The sequence below is a fragment of the Boleophthalmus pectinirostris genome, unplaced genomic scaffold (assembly GCF_026225935.1).
Source record: "Boleophthalmus pectinirostris isolate CB_2022bp ecotype Guang Dong unplaced genomic scaffold, ASM2622593v1 HiC_scaffold_18, whole genome shotgun sequence".
Classification (NCBI taxonomy): domain Eukaryota; kingdom Metazoa; phylum Chordata; class Actinopteri; order Gobiiformes; family Gobiidae; genus Boleophthalmus; species Boleophthalmus pectinirostris.
The window spans coordinates 3398546-3410000 of NW_026571133.1; the positions used below are offsets into that span (position 1 = coordinate 3398546).

At 43.0% G+C, this 11455-nt stretch overlaps 1 protein-coding gene across 3 annotated transcripts in view; it reads right to left on the reverse strand.

Moving 5' to 3' along the window:
- wnt5b (wingless-type MMTV integration site family, member 5b) overlaps nt 1-11455 on the reverse strand; it is a 278692-nt gene that overhangs the window by 163526 nt on the left and 103711 nt on the right. The gene's annotated exons all lie outside the window — the stretch shown is intronic.

Genomic DNA, 11455 nt, shown 5'->3' on the forward strand with positions numbered 1-11455 from the left:
AAACTACCATAAAACCTGGCAGCCATTCCTCCTTTACTTTGAATCTTATTTTGAATCTGGATAAGTAGTGGCTCACTTGCTTTATGTAGTTCACTATAGTGACATAACATGCAGTAATGTTATTATTATTATTATTTATTTATTTATTTTTTGTTTCTTTCATTTGGAATTGCCTGCTGTCTTGTTGTTGTTTTTGTGCTATGCTATGTTTATGTATGTTTAAACATTTATAAAACTCAATAAAAAGAATTGAATAATAATGTGTACGACCTGCAGACGTATAGTATAGTAAGTTTAACATGAACCATCTCCAACGCGACAGAAACACAGAACAGACTCACCATCAGCAGAACATCCCTCTGTCACAGAAAGAACACTCACATTCCACTGAGTCGTGTCCTTTAGTCCGACAGAAGCTAAACCACATCAGCGCACAAGGAGCGAGCTGTTTTTTGAGCGGCACAGTTTATGCAAATGAGCCATGCGGTTTTAAGTTTAATTTCTGTAAAACGTAAACAAATGTGCTCAAAGTTATGTGGATAGGGAAGTCTTGCGGACACAGAAACGAGTCAGTCCTCACTCTGATCCGCTATGCTCGTCTTAAAATCCAGTGTTACGCGAAGTAACAACTCAACCTCGTCCTCGGTCCACGAAAAGACTGTTTTTACACTCACCATCTCCCTCGGCTCAAAATCAGCTGCTGCAACTTGAGACTTTCTTGTTTTTACCGCTCACATGATGTCGTGACACCAGCCGATTACATGACCAGCGTTTCAGGCGGTTTTGCGTTACTGTGCGGACATGGAACGCTTTGATTGTGGACACAGAAACGACATGTCTAGACGCAGATCATTTCCGATACGCTGATACGCAGATTCGTATCAATGTAAATGGGGTCTATGTATTTTAAAGGGACAGTTCGGAATTTTTGGACCAGACTGGCATGTGTATGTTTCCACAGCCCTATGTTCTCTCATTTCTAAGGATTTTTCATTTTTTTCCCTTTCCAAAATTAGGCCCTATGTTCCCAATTCCTTTATCATCAATTCGCATTAGATTTTATCCTCATTTCTCCCAGTTTGGTCGCCAGTTACACCCAACATATTCTCCAGCAGCAGTTGACTACAGATGTAATGTAGAAGTCGCGGTGCAAAGGACCCGAGGTTGAAATGACTCTGAATCATCAATTAAATTCAGTATAAAAATAAAAAATGCCTTGAATTAGAGTTTCATTTCGAGAAAATTCTTAGAAATGAGGGAACATAGGGCTAACCCCGACCAGACGTCCCTATTTATCCGGGACAGTCAGAGTTTTGAGCCCTGTGTCTAGTCAGTGCCTCCGCTCAGTTTCATTTAATTTCTAGATCAGGAATCAGAATACACCAGACCACAGGTGTCCAAACATTTTTTAATCAAACACAGATGAAGCAGAGGGATGATCGAGGGCCGTAGACTGGTGTTGAATACACTGAATAATTAAAATATGTGCATGTTTAACACGTTAGAATGACCTTTTACTCATGCTCAGATCCTCAAATCCACACACTAAATACTAAATATGAGCTTTATCAGGTAGATTTTCAAAAAACTTGCATTAAAACGTTTATTTTTAATTGATGCAAGGTAATTTGGGCCAATTCACCTGGAAGGAAAATTTGTCTGAAGGCCGCGTTTGGCTCACGGGCCATAGTTTGGACATGCCTGCACTACACAGTTCGCAAAAACCCCGGAAGTGCGAGTCCGGGCACCAGCCAATCAGGGAAGAGCCATACATTCTGTGTTGGCAACGATTCCCGAGATTGAGGATTTAAAGCCGGAACAAAGAGAATGTTTGGTGAATTTTATCAAGGGGAAAGACGTTATTGTCCTTCTTCCAACGGGATTTGGGAAAAGCTTAATATACCAGTTAGCCCCGTTAGCGGCGCATTACATACATCACAACCAAAAAGCAGCGAATGGTTAAATAAAAAAAGTACCCGTCTACTGTTGAGTGAATGAATCCTAACCCTGTGAGGTCAGACGGTTTCTATGAAGTGAAACTGTGTGATGAATCAGGCTGCCCTGTGTCCCCTGTCCCTGCAGATTTACCCAAAACTAGTGTCAAGCGATTAAAAAAAAGGAGAGATTAATTAATTATGATCTGTAATTAATTAATCTAATCAATCTCTTTTTAAATCTTACCTAAAAATTGCTGAGAAAAGCCTTGAATTCATTATTACATTATTTTCATACTATCATTAACGTTTTTATGTAATAAGTATCATCATTATTATTACTATTACTAATCTCCATAAATAAACTTAACTTGACAACATATAAACCATCACCACTCTAGAGCCAAATCAGCCCGTTTGACATTATAATGTGTTTAATGCAGCTTTGCGCAACTCTCACAGAAGCGAAACTTAAAACTGCTTGGCTCATTTGCATAAACTAAGCGGAGAAAAAAAAAAAAAAAAGCACTCTTGTGCACTGATGCGGTTCAGCTTCTACTAAAGGACACGACTCAGTGGAATATAGATGTTCTCTCTGTGACAGAGGGATGTTGATGCTGAAGGTGAGTCTGTTCTGTGTTTGTGTCGTGATGTTTTCAGAGATCAGACATGTGCAGGTTTATCGCAAATGCGGCGAGAACGGGAATGAAAATTACAATTCTTTGCGGGAGCGAGCGGAGCAGGACTGCACAGTGCGAGACTGTGTCCTAACAACACATAAAAACAGATTTTATAAAAAGGCAACTCGCACAGGAACAGTAAAGTTAGAGATTAAAAATGAGATTAACGCGATTAAAAAACATAACGAGCTAAATATGATTAATTAACCGCAATTAACGTGATAATTTGACACTTCTACCCAAAACCACTGACTTGTCCCAGTTTTACAAAAGAAATGTTCCAGCTGTCCCTATTTTTGACCAATTTGACACCTGCGAACAATAAAAAGAGGCATAAATTGTCATTTATTTAGGTAAAATATAGAACAGCTGCTTAAAAACGACCAAAACACTAAGAAAATGTGACAGTTCTGACACAGAGTCATTAGTTAGTCATGAATGGGCTGAGTACATGGACAATTTTCCTTAATTACGACACTCGTTTCACAATTTTATTATGACCAATGACCTCAAACCGAGGGTGTCCCAGTTTTTGATTCTGAAAATCTGGACACTCCAAAGTAAAAAAAAAATCACTAGCCTAGTTGTTGGAATGTTACCACGGCGACACAATGCACACATTAGCACCATAGAGATACATACAAACACACCCCATCCTGATGTCACAGCAAAATATCAACAGCAGCTTCACAACCAGCTGTGAAATGTTTCACAAGGTTAAAGGTGCACTGTGGAACTTTTCCATTGTGTAACCAGGTTCCGGTTTGTCAAATGCTTTTCTCCATGGAGACGTTATTAGTTTGTCTGTAATGTTTGTCATTATGGCATTAAACCTTTTTATCATCGTTTAGACCAACCCAGACCAAGTTACAGGTCAGATCTGTGGAGAGGCGAACCCGCTCACAGTCAGAATGTCTGATTTTTAGTTTTAGTCTCTTTGAATTTTTTAAATCTGAAAAAAAAAAACGTTTGAATTATTTTTATTCTGAATTTTAGTTAATGAAATTTTAAGTATACTTTTTAAATATTTTTCAAATTCAAAAAAAAACAAACAGATATTTTCAAGCCCTCAAATTCAACACTCAAAATTCAGAACGTAAAAATTTGCAGAGAAAAATTTCACAGCAAAGAACCAAGACGCCAAGGCAGAAGCAATCGATCCTGTGTGAGTGAGGACGACAGAGGCCGGTTCCTATTGGTCGTTCTCGTCTGTGGGCGGGGCTTACACTTAAGAAATCAAAGAGATGAGGTTTTGATGAGACTAATTCTGACCAATCAGATCGCTTCACTGCACCATTTCCTGCTTGGTTACTAAATGACCCTGCGTTTGATTATTCTTCCAAATCGTTTTTCTGAGGAAGTTGCCTACCAACACACGTGACACGCCCCTTTTCCTGGGACGGCGTGACTCAGACCTCAATGGTGAAAAAGTAGATGCTGCGCCCACTGTGACGTGTAAATATGAAGTGTTTTCATTGTGTTTGGACACTTTGGTTGTTTAAATGACAATTTCAGTTGCTCATATCACTAAAATACTTTACCACGTCCACATCACTGCCTGTGGGTTTGATAGTCGGTGTTGTGGTGAGGCAAATAATGAACAAATACTTGATTTAACGTCCCTAAGGTTGTAACAGAAGAGAAATCATAACATAAAATGAAGTGCAAATTTCAAAAATTAAAGTGGCAGCGTTTTCAAAAGATGAGGGATGTGAAACATAATAATACGCTTCAAGCTCAAACATGACGTCAAATCCAAGGTCCAAGTGGGAGTCGGAAGATAAAAAGAGTTTAAAAATTCAAAGTGAGAAATTCAATGGCATTTAAAATTCAACATGTGATGAAACAAATTACCGTCCATAATAAATGTCACTGTTGTTTGTTACATTATAATATTACTGCATTTAAAATGTAAAACATTACACGACTATTACAGCACTTTAAGAGACTCAACAAAATAACTGTCACTGATATATAACAAATCAATGATCAAATAACAATCAGCGAGCGAAGATACTGAACTTTTGTGCCTTATATAGACTGAACCAGGACTGAACCAGGACTAAACCAGGTCTAAACCAGGACTGAACCAGGACTAAACCAGGTCTAAACCGGGACTGAACCAGGACTAAACCAGGACTAAACCAGGACTAAACCAGGACTAAACCAGGACTAAAACAGGACTAAACCAGGACTAAACCAGAAACCACTGAACCAGGACTAAACCGGGACTGAACCAGGACTAAACCGGGACTGAACCAGGACTGAACCGGGACTGAACCAGGACTAAACCAGGACTGAACCAGGACTAAACCAGGACTGAAACCAGGACTAAACCAGGACTAAACCAGGACTAAACCAGGTCTAAACCAGGACTGAACCAGGACTAAACCAGGACTGAACCAGGACTAAACCAGGACTGAACCGGGACTGAACCGGGACTGAACCGGGACTGAACCAGGACTGAACCAGGTCTAAACCAGGTCTAAACCAGGACTGAACCAGGACTAAACCAGGACTGAAACCAGGACTAAACCAGGTCTAAACCAGGACTGAACCAGGACTAAACCAGGACTGAACCAGGACTAAACCAGGACTAAACCAGGTCTAAACCAGGACTGAACCAGGACTAAACCAGGACTGAACCAGGACTAAACCAGGACTAAACCAGACTAACCAGGACTAAACCAGGACTGAACCAGGACTAAACCAGGACTGAACCAGGACTGAAAGGACTGAACCAGGACTGAACCAGGACTGAACCAGGACTAAACCAGGTCTACTGAACCAGGACTAAACCAGGACTGAACCAGGACTAAACCAGAACCAGGACTGAACCAGGACTAAACCAGGACTAAACCAGGACTGAACCGGACTAAACCGGACTGAACCGGGACTGAAAGGACTGAACCAGGTCTAAACCAGGTCAAACCAGGACTAAACCAGGACTAAACCAGGACTGAACCAGGACTAAACCAGGACTGAACCAGGACTAAAACCAGGTCTAAACCAGGACTGAACCAGGACTAAACCAGGACTGAACCAGGACTAACCAGGACTGAACCAGGACTGAAACCAGGACTAAACCAGGACTGAACCAGGACTGAACCAGGACTAAACCAGAACCAGGACTGAACCAGGACTAAACCAGACTGAACCAGGACTAAACTAAACCAGGACTGAACCAGGACTAAACCAGGACTGAACCAGGACTAACCAGGACTGAACCAGGACTGAACCAGGACTAACCAGGACTGAACCAGGTCTAAACCAGGTCTAAACCAGGACTGATCCAGGACTAAACCAGGACTGAACCAGGACTAAACCAGGTCTAAACCAGGTCTAAACCAGGACTGATCCAGGACTAAACCAGGACTGAACCAGGACTGAACCGGACTAAACCAGGACTAAACCAGGACTGAACCAGGACTAAACCGGGACTGAACCAGGACTGAACCAGGACTGAACCAGGTCTAAACCAGGTCTAAACCAGGACTGAACCAGGACTAAACCAGGACTGAACCAGGACTAAACCAGGACTGAACCAGGACTAAAACCAGGTCTAAACCAGGACTGAACCAGGACTAAACCAGGACTGAACCAGGACTAAACCAGGACTGAACCAGGACTGAACCAGGACTGAACCAGGACTAAACCAGGACTAAACCAGGACTGAACCAGGACTGAACCAGGACTAAACCAGGACTGAACCAGGACTAAACCAGGACTGAACCAGGACTAAACCAGGACTGAACCAGGACTAAACCAGGACTAAACCAGGACTGAACCAGGACTAACCAGGACTAAACAGACTGAAACCAGGACTAAACCAGGACTGAACCAGGACTAAACCAGGACTTAAACCAGGACAGGACTGAACCAGGACTAAACCAGGACTGAAACCAGGTCTAAACCAGGTCTAAACCAGGACTGAACCAGGACTAAACCAGGACTGAACCAGGACTAAACCAGGTCTAAACCAGGTCTAAACCAGGACTGAACCAGGACTAAACCAGGACTGAACCAGAACTAAACCAGGACTAAACCAGGTCTAAACCAGGACTGAACCAGGACTGAACCAGGACTGAACCAGAACTAAACCAGGACTAAACCAGGTCTAAACCAGGACTGAACCAGGACTAAACCAGGACTGAACCAGAACTAAACCAGGACTAAACCAGGACTGAACCAGGACTGAACCAGGACTAAACCAGGACTGAACCAGGACTAAACCAGGACTGAACCAGGACTAAACCAGGACTAAACCAGGGACTGAACCAGGACTGAACCAGGACTAAACCAGGACTAAACCAGGACTGAACCAGGGACTAAACCAGGACTGAACCAGGACTAACCAGGACTAAACCAGGACTGAACCAGGACTAACCAGGACTGAACCAGGACTAACCAGGACTAAACCAGGACTGAACCAGGACTAAACCAGGTCTAAACCAGGACTGAACCAGGACTAAACCAGGACTGAACCAGGACTAAACCAGGACTGAAACCAGGACTGAACCAGGACTAAACCAGGACTAAACCAGGACTGAACCAGGACTAAACCAGAACTGAACCAGGACTGAACCAGGACTAAACCAGGACTGAACCAGGACTAAACCAGGACTGAACCAGGACTAAACCAGGACTGAACCAGGACTGAACCAGGACTAAACCAGGACTGAACCAGGACTGAAACCAGGACTAAACCAGGACTGAACCAGGACTAAACCAGGACTAAACCAGGACTGAACCAGGTCTAAACCAGGTCTAAACCAGGACTGATCCAGGACTAAACCAGGACTGAACCAGGACTAAACCAGGTCTAAACCAGGTCTAAACCAGGACTGATCCAGGACTAAACCAGGACTGAACCAGAACTAAACCAGGACTAAACCAGGTCTAAACCAGGACTGAACCAGGACTGAACCAGGACTGAACCAGGACTGAACCAGAACTAAACCAGGACTAAACCAGGTCTAAACCAGGACTGAACCAGGACTAAACCAGGACTGAACCAGAACTAAACCAGGACTAAACCAGGTCTAAACCAGGACTGAACCAGGACTAAACCAGGATTGAACCAGGACTAAACCAGGTCTAAACCAGGACTGAACCAGAACTGAACCAGGACTGAACCAGGTCTAAACCAGGTCTAAACCAGGTCTAAACCAGGTCTAAACCAGGACTGAACCAGGACTGAACCAGGACTAAACCAGGACTGAACCAGGACTAAACCAGGACTGAACCAGAACTGAACCAGGACTGAACCAGGTCTAAACCAGGACTGAACCAGGACTAAACCAGGTCTAAACCAGGACTGAACCAGGACTAAACCAGGACTGAACCAGGACTAAACCAGGAGTGAACCAGGACTAAACCAGGACTAAACCAGGTCTAAACCAGGACTGAACCAGGACTGAACCAGGTCTAAACCAGGACTGAACCAGGTCTAAACCAGGACTGAACCAGGACTGAACCAGGACTGAACCAGGACTAAACCAGGACTGAACCAGGACTTAACCAGGACTGAACCAAGGACTAAACCAGGACTAAACCAGGTCTAAACCAGGACTGAACCAGGACTAAACCAGGTCTAAACCAGGACTGAACCAGGTCTAAACCAGGACTGAACCAGGACTGAACCAGGACTAAACCAGGACTGAACCAGGACTAAACCAGGTCTAAACCAGGTCTGAACCAGGACTAAAACAGGACTAAACCAGGTCTGAACCAGGTCTGAACCAGGGCTAAACCAGGACTAAACCAGGAGTGAATCAGGACCAAATCTGAACTAAACCAGGACTAAACCAGGACTAATCTTGGACTAGGACTTGGTATGTAGTTCCGCCCCTGAGTGAACCCTGAGCCCGTGGAGGAGGGCGTCTGCAAAGCTCGATCGGGCGTCGGCTACACTTCGCCCGGTGGAGCGTGGAGATCTGCGTCGGTCCTTTCGCCCGCGGTCGCCCGACGGTCTACGCGGGCGCACCTTTGGGCCCGTCCCAACACCGCTGCTGATATTGCTGCAATTTTAGCGAATTTGTAGAAAGAAAAACGAAAAACCCACCACTCCAATCCAGGTTAAAAATGCATTGTGACTGACATTTGTACCGAGTAAAATATTAGTTTTTTTCCCCCTGTATTAAATGTAAAATAGAGCTTTTTAAAGTCACACTGTGGAACATTCCAAGCAGAGCAACGACATATGACGGACGCCAAATTAAAAAGTTACACAATACACCTTTACATGAACATATGATGGACTAAACAAGACTCCTGAGCACCAAACAAAGCCGATACTCCGCACCACCAGAGACGTCAAAACACCATCTCCTCTTTCCATTTCAGATCGGGACATGTTATACAGTTTTCTAGAATATTCTGTCTTCCGGCGCAACTTCGGCTGTGATTTAAACCTTAATCACAGAGTGGCAGTATTTTACGGGCTGACATAATAATAAAGAGAGTCAAAGAGGAGGTTTGAAGCCCGAAGCGCAGAGGAGGCGGGAGGTAGCGGGAGAGAGGACCACAGCTGGGGGTGTTGTTAATTGGGAAAAACAGAGAGAATTTGATAGGCCTGAATGATCACAAAACAAATACTAATTATTTATGCAACACTTGTGAACCCTCCCTGTTGGACGCAGAGCAGAAAATCATTAAAACTCAAATCATTTGAAAATAAAGGACTTTTTTTTTTTTTTGGTTTTGTGGAATGGAAAACTGAAAAAAATAACTCTTACTTTGTGGTTTTGATGTTCAGTGAGTATTTAAAAAAAGAATAATATAGTACTAATATAACAGATGCAACACAAATTTCGGACTCAATGTGCGAAAAAGTGAGCATCAAACAACCTCCATGTTTGATTTCCCATTGGGACGCGTCTATTGACAAAGCCGATCTTTTCAAGTCTTTTGAACCATGAAGAAAATTCAGTTTGTCGACTGGACAAAAGTTAGTTGGGTTGAAGACGTTTCGCAGCTCATCCAAGCTGCTTCTTCAGTTCTCATGGATTCTACCTGGACGACTGAGGGATTCTTCACACATCTCGAGGACAACTACGAGCCAGCTACCGTTGGACTGGTAAGAAAAGCTGGAGAAGGACATCATTTACGCTTTAACCTTAGGTGTCGACAGAAGCAACTGATTCCCAAGGCTTTGCAGAAGAAAGCACCAGAACCAGGACATAGGGCAGCAAGTTTAACCCAGCATTACCTGAGGGGGGATGCTAAGCCTTAGAATTAACCATCTCAGTTTTGAAATTCATTCATTCTACCTGGACGACTGAGGGATTCACACTCTTTTGAACCATATCGCTTTTGTTTCTGGTTCTGATATTGTCATATTTTAGTTTTGGGATTCGGACATCGTAATTGTGTGGTTGTTGGATCCTAACAGCAGAAAAAGGCTCGAGAAATTTGCTTGCGAACTTCATAACTGCAAAAGGGGAATCAGATGTGTGTGACTGTAAACCTCTGTTCAAACTGTTTCCCTTCCCAAAAAAATTGAAATAAAAAAATAGTGAAAGGTGAAGGCGATGGGCAGGATTGATCCACAGGAAGGACCAAAAAGGAAACCTTTGGCTGCCTAAGAAATTATCCCGAGTTTGCAGTGAACATTTTGTATGTGGAGCGCCAACAAAGCAAAATTCCGCTCAACCTTGGTTACGAATTTAAAAAGTCAACACCAAAGCGAAAGACACCAGCTGTTCACCAAGAAACACCTTCCACTGCAAAGAGACCAAGATGTGATGTTGCTGTAAAACCACAAGAACAAGAAAGTGCAGCTCAGTCTGTTTGTCTTCTGCACCTCTCGCTTAACAAACAGGGATCCCTCTTTGTTGACGCTCCACATACAAAATGTTCGTTGCAAACTCGGGATGATTTCTTAGGCAGTCAAAGGTTTTCTTTTTGGTCCTTCCTGTGGGTCAATCCTGCCCATCGCCTTCGTCTTTCACCATTTTTCAATTCCGTCGAAGGGAAACAGTTTGAACGGAGGTTTGCAGTCACACACATCTGATTCCCTTTTGCATTTACGGAGTTCGCAAACTTCTGAAGCCTGTTTCTGAAGCCGTTTTCCACTGTTAGGACATTGAACAAGCACACAATTATGATGTCCGATTCCCAAAACTAAAATATGACAATATCAGAACCAGAAACAAAAGTGATAAGGTTAAAAAGACTTGAAAAGATCAGCTTTGACAATAGAGACATCTCACTAGGAAATCAAAAGTGGCGGTTGTTTGATGCTCTCTTTTTTTGGAAAATCCTTCCCAGAATGCACTGCGCAATGACCGGAAGTCCAAAATTCTTGATGCATGTATACTGTAACTGTTAAAGGTGCACTGTGTAACTTTTTGGTACTGCTCTGCGTGGAAGTAAAGAAATACAGAGTGAACCTGTGTTTTGTGTGTTGTGTTTTGCATTGACAGCTGGTCCCCTCGTCCATCTCTGTCCTCTATAATGAGACACTTGGACTCGTGTCACCTCCAGAGTGATGCATGATGGGAAACTGAGGCGGGCTGACACATATCCACAAGGACAGGCAGGATTTTCAGATACTGTCCATCATATAGACCCATTTTAGTCCAGGTTTAGTCCGGGTTTACGGTGGAGATCTAGTCCTGGTTACCATGGTTACATTACACTCATTTAATTGTATGTATGTTATTCCAAAGCAAATAGGGATGTGCAAAAATATCAAAATATCAATATATCGTATCATTTAATGTGATGATACAGGCTCGATATCGTGATCTGCTGTATCAATATATCGCCAAGAGTATTTTTTGGTATATTTTACAAAATTATTTTGTTACAGTTTTGTTGCTCATTCAGAGGAAGGAA